Below are 9,340 nucleotides of genomic sequence, written 5' to 3' on the forward strand. Positions count from 1 at the left end.
TATCCAAATGTAAGATTCTGACACATTTAAGTTGCTTTGGACACAGACTATAAATGAAATAACTATACCAAATATATGGTGTTACACTCAGATGTGAAAGTTCAAATGTACCACTTGGACATCTTTCAAGGTCTTATATGTCTATGCACATGTGTGCATGTTAGTCTTATTAATTAGTTTCATTTCCAGTTAAGTATTTGCATGTGAATAAAAGTGCTAACATAAATGAAACAAATATATATCTATTACATATATATACTTTATTCATTAATATATAGTTGTTTCATCTATAATGTTATACCTATCAAATTATCTGTCACTGGTCCCATGTATTTATCAATCTCTTTATTATCCTGTCACCGATCTTACTCTGTATTTAACCTGAATAACGGTCAAGATAATTGATTTCTCTATTATTCAGACTCACTGCCTTCATCTCTGGTTTTAGAAAAGGAATATTTTATAAATACTTTGAATTGTTGATCCACTTTTACTTTGAGAAAACCTCTTCTCCAGTGCTCTCTTATCACCTACACCTTTCTTATCACATCATTGTCTACTTGATATCTCTTATTGTATGTGTCATAGATATTTTAAACAAAGCATATCCAAAAGAGAGCTTTATAGACATCTCCATACGCCCCCATTTCTTCACCAACTGTCCAGCTACATGGGGTAGAAATCTAAGAGTCAAGCTGGAACTCCCTGTGTCTTTTGCCACCATGTCCACTAAAAATTACCTAAGAAATTCACTTCTCTCCATGTCCCCCACCAATCTCAACCTCCATGCTAATCCAAGTTTAGCATCACCTCCCCTCTGGATTATTGCATGTTTTCTCCTAAATGACCCACTGATTTCCTCTCCTAATTCTTCCAATCTGTTCTCTACTTTGCAGTCAAATCACCTTTTCAAAATTAAAATCTGATCATGAACCCTGTTGCTTTTAGGATAAATGTATTCTTCCTATCACTTTTTTTTTTTTTTTGGCCTAGTGAGGTGTGGCTCTTCTGTCATTGTCTGACTTATCTGTTACTACAATCCCTTTGTGCTTCTCACCCCAGTTACATTCGCTTTCCTATATGGACTCAAATGTACCGTGTTCGTCCCTTCCTCTGTGTAGGCTCTTCCCACGGTATGGAATAATTTTTGTTCTTCCTATCTAGTAAACTCCGACTCATCAGTAAATTTTCAGTGAGTTGTCACTTCTTTAGTGAAGCCTTTTCTGATTTTGACTAGAACAAATTTCTCTATTTTTGGCTTTTATATTACTATGAATTCTTATGATACCACATAACAAACTTGGCATTCCACATTTATTTATGTCATTATTTTCTAAATGTCTGCTCTCCACCGGAGTCCAAGCTTCCAGATTTGAGGCAGTGCATATTTTCTGTTCCTAATTGATTTATCTGCACCCACTATAAAAGAAGCATCTTTATCATGAATAAATGAACACATAACACTCTTGGAGATTTGAACTAACTTTTCTAAATTTGAAGAGAAGCATTTGCATCAGTTCTAAGGAGTGTCTCTTTTTTAACTTTCAAATTCAGGGAGAGTATAATTGCAAGAGGTTCAAAAGTTGAAAATCCAGGGGGATATTCAGGTATAAGAAAAAACAGACTTCTATGTTTACAAAAGTTGGTAACATATTTGGAAATATAATTTATAGATCAGGTGTCCTCTTAATTCAGTGCTTTTAAATTGAGAAAAAACATTTTAAGAGATAAATATCTCATAGGTCTAATTATTAAAATTTACACTTTTTTTATAGACCCACCTTTGGGCACATAAAACAAGCTAATTTCACCAGTACCATCCTATGACATTGTTAAATTATTGATGGGTAATGTTGGCTTGAAGAAAAAAATAAAGTATTAAAACAAGCAAAAAGCCTCATTATTTACTGAATGTACTTCTGGTAGAGTATCCTCCACTAGAACCAGACTTCTTAATGGAATGACACATTTCTATTCACCGTGTGCTACTAACATCAGATCAAAGTCTCTTCATTACAGAGAGTGGGCTTTGCAGACATTATGTGGTCCTAAGATCTGGTAATATTCAGTGATAGTATAAATATGCAGAATAATTATATACAGCCAATAGGAGAATAAACTTGTCTACTATTTCTGGAGGAAATTTGATTAAACAAAAGCTTTTAAAATTGGAATATGGTAAGACCCATGAATTCTACTTCTAGGACTAATATCTAAAGAATATTTCAGAAAATTAGCAAAATTACAAGTACACAAGTTTTCATTGTAATATAGTTTATAATGACATGATTTTCTAAACTTTCCTGTGGTAAGCAACTATTTAAATTATATTGTACCTGTATAATTGAATACTGAGCAGCTATTAAAAATATTCTACTGTGAAATTTTCAACTCTGTATGGATGTCTAATATGCATCACAAACATTACAGGATTAAAGAAGTATTCTTGACTCCAGTCCCAACAATTTCAGTCTCCCTCTAGTTTTTATGACTTCAGTAATGCTGTCATATTTACACTGTCATGATTTACGGCACACTTTAAAACACACCTTCTCTCAACCATAGCTCACACCCGACTGACTGCACCCATGAGTTGAAACTTGTCACCCACTGTTACTAACGTTCAACTTACTGCTTCCTCATTGAAGATCCCTGCCTTTCCATTGGATGGCACTCGGCAGCAGCATTCACCGTATGGTTTGATCACAGTGAAAGGCTCCGTGTCACTCATCGCTTCTGTACGGCAATTTGTGTCAAATAAAAACATTACAGTGTGTCCTCATTCACCTTATTAACCAGATCTGGCACCGTGTGACTTCTGGCTCTTCCCCAAAGTCAAAACGATTCAGGACATTGAGGCAGCCACGACAGCACAACTAAAGACACTCATGAAAGAGGACTTCCAGAACTGCCTCAGAAAGTGGCAAGAACGATGGGATACGTGTGTTTGAAGCGAGAATAAACTTGTCTAAAAGGGGGAGTCTTTTGAGGGAGATTAATGGCAATGTGTCTTTTACTGTAATAATTTTTTTTAATTTAAATATTCACTGTATTTTCTGACCATACCTCATAAAATTAGACTGGAGCTAGGATATTTTGAACCCAAAGTAAACTGAAATTCTTTACTTCATAAATAAACTAGTGATCCCAAATAGTTTTCCAAATGAGAAATAACAGTGAATATTCATTTGAAAATAAAGACAGAATTTAAACAGGTAGGATTTAATTAACCAAACTGGAACATAGCCAGACCTCTTTAGCTAACATCTCTGCTCATTAATAGATAACATTATTCCTGCCCTGCTAAACCCAATGTCAGGAACAGAAAACATCCTTGCTTCCCTTCTTCATTGGTAAATACCCAAAATTAAATAGGATATTAAAATGCACGTATTTCAAATAAAAAACACATTTCTCTGTAAAAGAGGTCTAGCTACCTTTTCACTATTAAACTGCTACCACTGGGAAGAATTCATGTAACAGCACTATCGCCATACTTTAATACATGAAATTGAGTCATTTGATGGTTACTGCATAGTACAGTGGACTTGTATGTTTTGTCTCACCAGTTCCTGTTCCTTTCCCTTCTTCAAGTTGAACCCCATTTTGTAAGGAGCTGCTTTCCCCCCTGTTCCTTCAAATACTGTGGATATAATGGGAACTGCATCCCTGCTCACAGTGATAATCCAGCCATGGATGAAAAAACCTAGGCTATTTACCAGGATATTTCTAACGGTGTGTAGGAGAAGAGCAGCCCTTTTTCTCTCTGATGGGGAATTTGGGTATCATGCTCCGTCCCCAAGCTGCTGATTATCTCCATTTTATCAGCAAGGTAACTGAACAACGGGCAGTTAACTTGTCTAAATTTACACAACATCTAATGTTCCAATTATCTATTTCTATGTGACAAACCATCCCAAAATTTGGTTGCTTAAAATAATAATTTATTATTATTTCATGCTGTTCTGTGGGTTGACCTGGCTCAGCTGAGCGGTCCTTTGCTGTGTTTGTAGGGATTAGAGCTGGGCTTACAGTCATCTAAAGACCCAACTGGGATGGATGAAAATGTTGGCTACTCTCATATCTGGCATCTCAGCTGGATGGCTGTAACAGCAGGTCTTGACCAACTTATCTCTCTCAATATATATATATATATATATATATATATATATATATATATATATATATATATATATATATATATATATATATATATATATAGTTTTCCATTAGGCTAGTTTGAGGCTTTCACTTGGCTTGGAAGTCTCAGGATGATTGTATATGTCAGAGAGTGTCTAGTTCCCCCCAAAAAATAAAATCCCAAGAATTCCAGGTGGAGGCTGTGAGACTTTTGTCAGTTAGTCTGGGACTCACTTCGGTTGCATTCCATTCAAAATGTGAGTCTCAGGGCCAGCCCAGATTCAGGGGAGGTGACTAATGAGAACATGCACACTAGGAAGCATGGTTCATTAAGAGCTGCTGCATCATAAGGTAGTTCTAATTTTGATTTTTTGAGGAATCTCCATGCTGTTTTCACAGTGACTGCACCAATTTACATTCCCACCAACAGTGCACGAGGGTCCCCTTTTCTCCATACCCTCGCCAATGCTTGTTTGTTGCTTTATTGATGATGGCCATTCTGACAGGTGTGAGGTGGTATCTCATTGTGGTTTTTATTTGCATTCCCCTGATTTTTAGTGACATTGAGCCTCCTTTCATATGTCTATTGGCCATTTGTATGTCCTCTTTGGAGAAATGTCTGTCTTTTCAGGTCCATTTTTCAATTGGATTGCTTGTTTTTTGGTGTTAAGTTGTATGAGTTCTTTATAAATTTTAGATATTAACCCCTTTATCAGACATGTCATTGGTGAATATTTTCTCCCAATTGGTAGGTTGTCTTTTCCATTTGGGGGTATTTATCCCAAAACACTCATTTGAAAAGATACATGCACCCCTATGTTCAATGCAGCATTATTTACAATAGCCAAGATAAGGAAGCAACCTAAGTGCCCAGCAATAGATGATTAGATAAAGAAGATGTGGTACGTATACAGAGGGTGCCCAAAAAATGTATACACATTTTAAGAAAGGAAAACTGTATTAAAATTGTAATACTCGATATATACCGATAACAAAAGGTGAATACAATTCACATTCACTTCTACAATGACAAGAGGTACTCAAAGTGGTTGCCATCAGCATCCAGACACTTTGGATTATGGTAAACTACTGCTTGAGCAATGCTGACCAATACATTTTTGGGCACCCCCAGTGTATAACGGAATATTACTCAATCATAAAAAAAATCTTATTACTTGCGACAACATAGATGGACCTAGGAGGATATTATGCTAAGTGAAATAAGTCAGATAGAAAAAAGACAAATGCCATATGATTGCATTTAGATGTGGAATGTAAAGAATAAACTAAAAGAACAAACAAAACAGAAACCAACTCATAGGTACAGAGAACAAACTGATGGTTGTCACATGGGAGGGGGAATGGGGGACTGGGTTAAAAAGGTGAAGGGATTAAGAAGTACAGATTGGTAGTTACAAATAGTCACAGGGATGTGAAGTACAACACAGGGAGTATAGTCAGTAAGTAGAGTCAGTTATTGTAATAACTGTGTGTGGTGCCAGGTGGATACCAGAGTTACCAGGGGCAGCACTTCATAAATTGTATAAATGTCTAACCACTGTGCTGTACACCTGAAACTAATATAAAATTATATTGACTGTCAACTGTAATTCAAAAAAAAATCTGTCTTTGAAGTATAGTTTCAACAGTAAGTAATGGAGTAAGAATTTAAACCCAGTTATCTAGGTATCAGAAATCATTGTTTAATAACTCTTCCTTTTCATTTTAATATCTTATATATCTTGGCATTCCCAATACCAAACATTGTGTTTGGAACATACTTAGTGGATACGAGCAAATTAAATAAGCAAATGTTGGTTTACACATTCTATTTGTCTTTGTCTATAGTTTACGGGACCTTCATTGTGAGATCAATGTAACGACAAGAATTCCAAAATCATCGGGCACTGTTGTTTGTGCTATAGGGAATGATAAAATTTTACGTCCCTTGGAATAAATAGTTGGGTCTTAGTCTTCTTGGATTTATCCAAAGTGAGTAGTGGAGTATTACTTATTTAGTATGTGCTTGATAAATATATAGGGTTTTAGAAAGGTACAAAAGAAAAATCTAAACCAGGATCCCACAGGCAAAGGAATCTGGGAAATACTGATTCAGGCTTCCAGGCCACTTAGATTCATGGGAATGGTGTTCAACAGCAACAGATATTAGCATACCAAATCACCTTTTCTGCTGTACATATATGTTTGAAATACAGTCTAGCTATCTATTTAGTATCTGGCTGGAAAGATGCTATGAGACATAAAACATTTCTAGTACTAGCACATCGTGTGTGATATGGTAACTGAATTCTAAACACCCATATGGTTTGTGGCTCAACTGCCTGGGAACGTTATTCTTCATATAGTGTAAACTATAGGGAATTGTAGTTACATTGTTTTCTTCTAAAGATAAACTAAAAAGGCTACCATCCATCTTAAATAATATCACTGTAAAATATTTATAGGCATAAGACATGTAGATATGCCTTGAGGATTTTATATGAAGAAAACATAATAGCATTTAATAGACACATATGGCAACAGTATATTGACTGCCCAGAGCAATAAGGAAAAACTTGACTGAAAAATTCACATTCTGCTAATTATTACCCCTTTTATATAGACTGGAGCTTCTGTGAATGCTTTTAGACTAATTTCTACACCTGGATTTTATGCTAGAGCAATACGTGAAATCCTGATTTGCTCCCTCTTTCGTTTTAATATCTGAATTTTTTTCCTAATGACTTTTTGAAAAACATTAGCTAACAAACAAAGATAAATTTTTGTGCAGGAACCTCTATAACCTTAGCATAGTGCAAAGTAGTTATTCATCTTCTGATTTCACAGACAGCTTACCATATTCACATGAAAGTACAGAATCTCTTCACACAGATAAGTCCAAATAATTTAAAGCAATCTCTACACCTGTGAATATTAGGGTCTTCCTCATGGTATTGTCAAGAAACGTTGAGTTTTTACTTGCAGAATACTAGCCACAGTGCCTAGCACATAATTAACGTTTAATAAGTGCTGGACATTATCATTATTTTATCATCTATATCATTAAAATCATGTCTTTAACAGGTTTTTTTCAGTGTAACTCTAATTGTTTTGTTTTGAACGATAGTTTTATTTGTTCAAGGACTCATTGCAAGCATTAAACCAAGCATGGGCTTTGATTCTGTGAGCCCAGATTCACATATTTAGGGAGACAAAAGCAAACTGTAATCCATGTACATGGACGGAAACTAAAAGCTCATGGGTAATCACATAGTAGTTTTCAAAGTTCTACAGCCTCGAAGCCTGAAGTCCCAGGTCTTTGAGGTCCTTCTGGACGTCCCCCAGGGTGTCTGCACTTTTCTTGAGTTGAGCAACCTCATCATCTTTCAGTTTTGGATTTATAACACTTAGTTATAGTGTTATACTAGTTATACTAGCTATCCTGAGCATTCAGGATCCATGGAAGGCTTAGGAAGACTTCACTGTCAAAGCCATATACCCCTTTCACCTTAGTTGACCCTGAATGAATGCTGGATAGATTCTTCTGCATGTATTCAATGAGGTCAGCCACACTTAACCCAATAGCCCAGTTGGTGTATCCTTTTAGTTTGATGACTTCAAAGGCACTTTCAGCCACCATCGTATGCACTTCCTTCAAGGTTCCATTATCATTGTCCGTTCCCATTTCTGGATTCAGTTCCTGGAGAGACACACCTACCACATTCCCTCTACTCCACACAGCCACATTTCAGTTGCTGTGTTCTCCCAAACTCCATCCATGGCAACTGCTGGGATGAATGCCAAGTTTTTCAGCCATAAAGTAACAAAATCTAGCAGAATCCAGATTATTTCCAATCACACAGTGCTTGGGTAACCCACTTAGTTTCCAGGTAACAAAGGTGAGAATATTCACTGGGTTAGAAACCACAATTATGATGCAGTCAGGATTGTACTGGATGATCTGAGGAATAATGAACTTGAAAACATTAATGTTCCTCTGTACCAGGTTGAGATGACTCTCTCCCTCTTGCTGGCAAACTCCTGCCGTTACCACCACAATCTTAGAATTGGTAGTCACAGAGTCATCTTTATGGACCACAATTGTAGGTGTCTGAAGAAACCAGCCCCATGCTGCAGATCCATCATTTCTCCTTCGAGTTTATCTTCCAGAATGTCCTCAAGAGCAAGCTCATCAGGCAGAGACTTTCCCAGAATGCTAATGGCACATACCATACCAACTTGTCCAACACCCACTACAGTGATCTTATTGTTTGGGACTCCTGCCTCTTCTTACGCCTCTGGTGCTATCAGTTTTTCCTTGAGAGTTGCCATTGTGTACAGGAGAAAGAAGAGTCACGCGAGAAAGACAATGTCAGTTGCGTGCCTGTTTTGTTTTGTTTTTAAATTGATGTATCATTAACATATAACATATCAGTTTCAGGTGTACAACACAGTGATTCAATATTTGCACTAATTTGTTTAGCTACAGGCATATTGGTATTATTCATTATACTTTCCTTCTTAAAGTGCTGTCTTTAAGGTGGCCCACTGAATCAGGTTTCAATTAAATACCCAAAGATGATGTCCCATAAGCTTCCATTTTCCAAAATGTAAAAGAATATGGTTTCAATTATTGCCATTCTTCGTTTGCACTGTTGTCTGGAAATGAGCTTTCTGTCTAAAGCACACAGACGCAAGACATACAAAAAAATCATAAATAGTTTTTGATGGGTCTTTGCAAAATAGAACCAATTATTGATTTGAAATCCTGCTTAGCCACAACAGAATACTCTGTAATCAATTACACTTGGGGGTTTAACCTATAGATGAAGGACAAGAAGAAGCTGAGTTAATGACTTTTTCAACTGGCAAAATGATATCCCTGGGGCAGAAATGTAATCCTCGGGCTGTCAGTGATTTCACGTTGTTGCTGCACACTTGCTACTCGGAGAGCGGACCTTCCTTCTGCAGAGCCAGCCAGCTGCTCTAGACCAGCCCTAATGTTTCCAAAATAAAAGGCCGATGCAAACCGTTTCTCTCTCCCTTCCAAATACTACTGATCTTCCTATTTCCATGGTAACCGACGCCTGCTGGCATGATCAAGAAAAAACTGATTTGGGATTTTAATTAATTGCTTAGAAATGGAAATGTAACAGGGACTGGCAGTTCAACTGAGCACATTTTGCAAAGTGAATAAAAA

General features: G+C 36.6%; 1 pseudogene across 1 annotated transcript; it reads right to left on the reverse strand.

Moving 5' to 3' along the window:
* Positions 1-7,573: 7,573 nt before the first annotated feature.
* Positions 7,574-8,472, reverse strand: LOC308496045 (L-lactate dehydrogenase B chain-like; annotated as a pseudogene). The gene has a single exon. The product of its transcript is annotated as an L-lactate dehydrogenase B chain-like (transcript).
* Positions 8,473-9,340: the final 868 nt, after the last annotated feature.

This window comes from Rhinolophus hipposideros (assembly GCF_964194185.1).
Source record: "Rhinolophus hipposideros genome assembly, chromosome: 1".
NCBI classification, from domain to species: Eukaryota; Metazoa; Chordata; class Mammalia; order Chiroptera; family Rhinolophidae; genus Rhinolophus; species Rhinolophus hipposideros.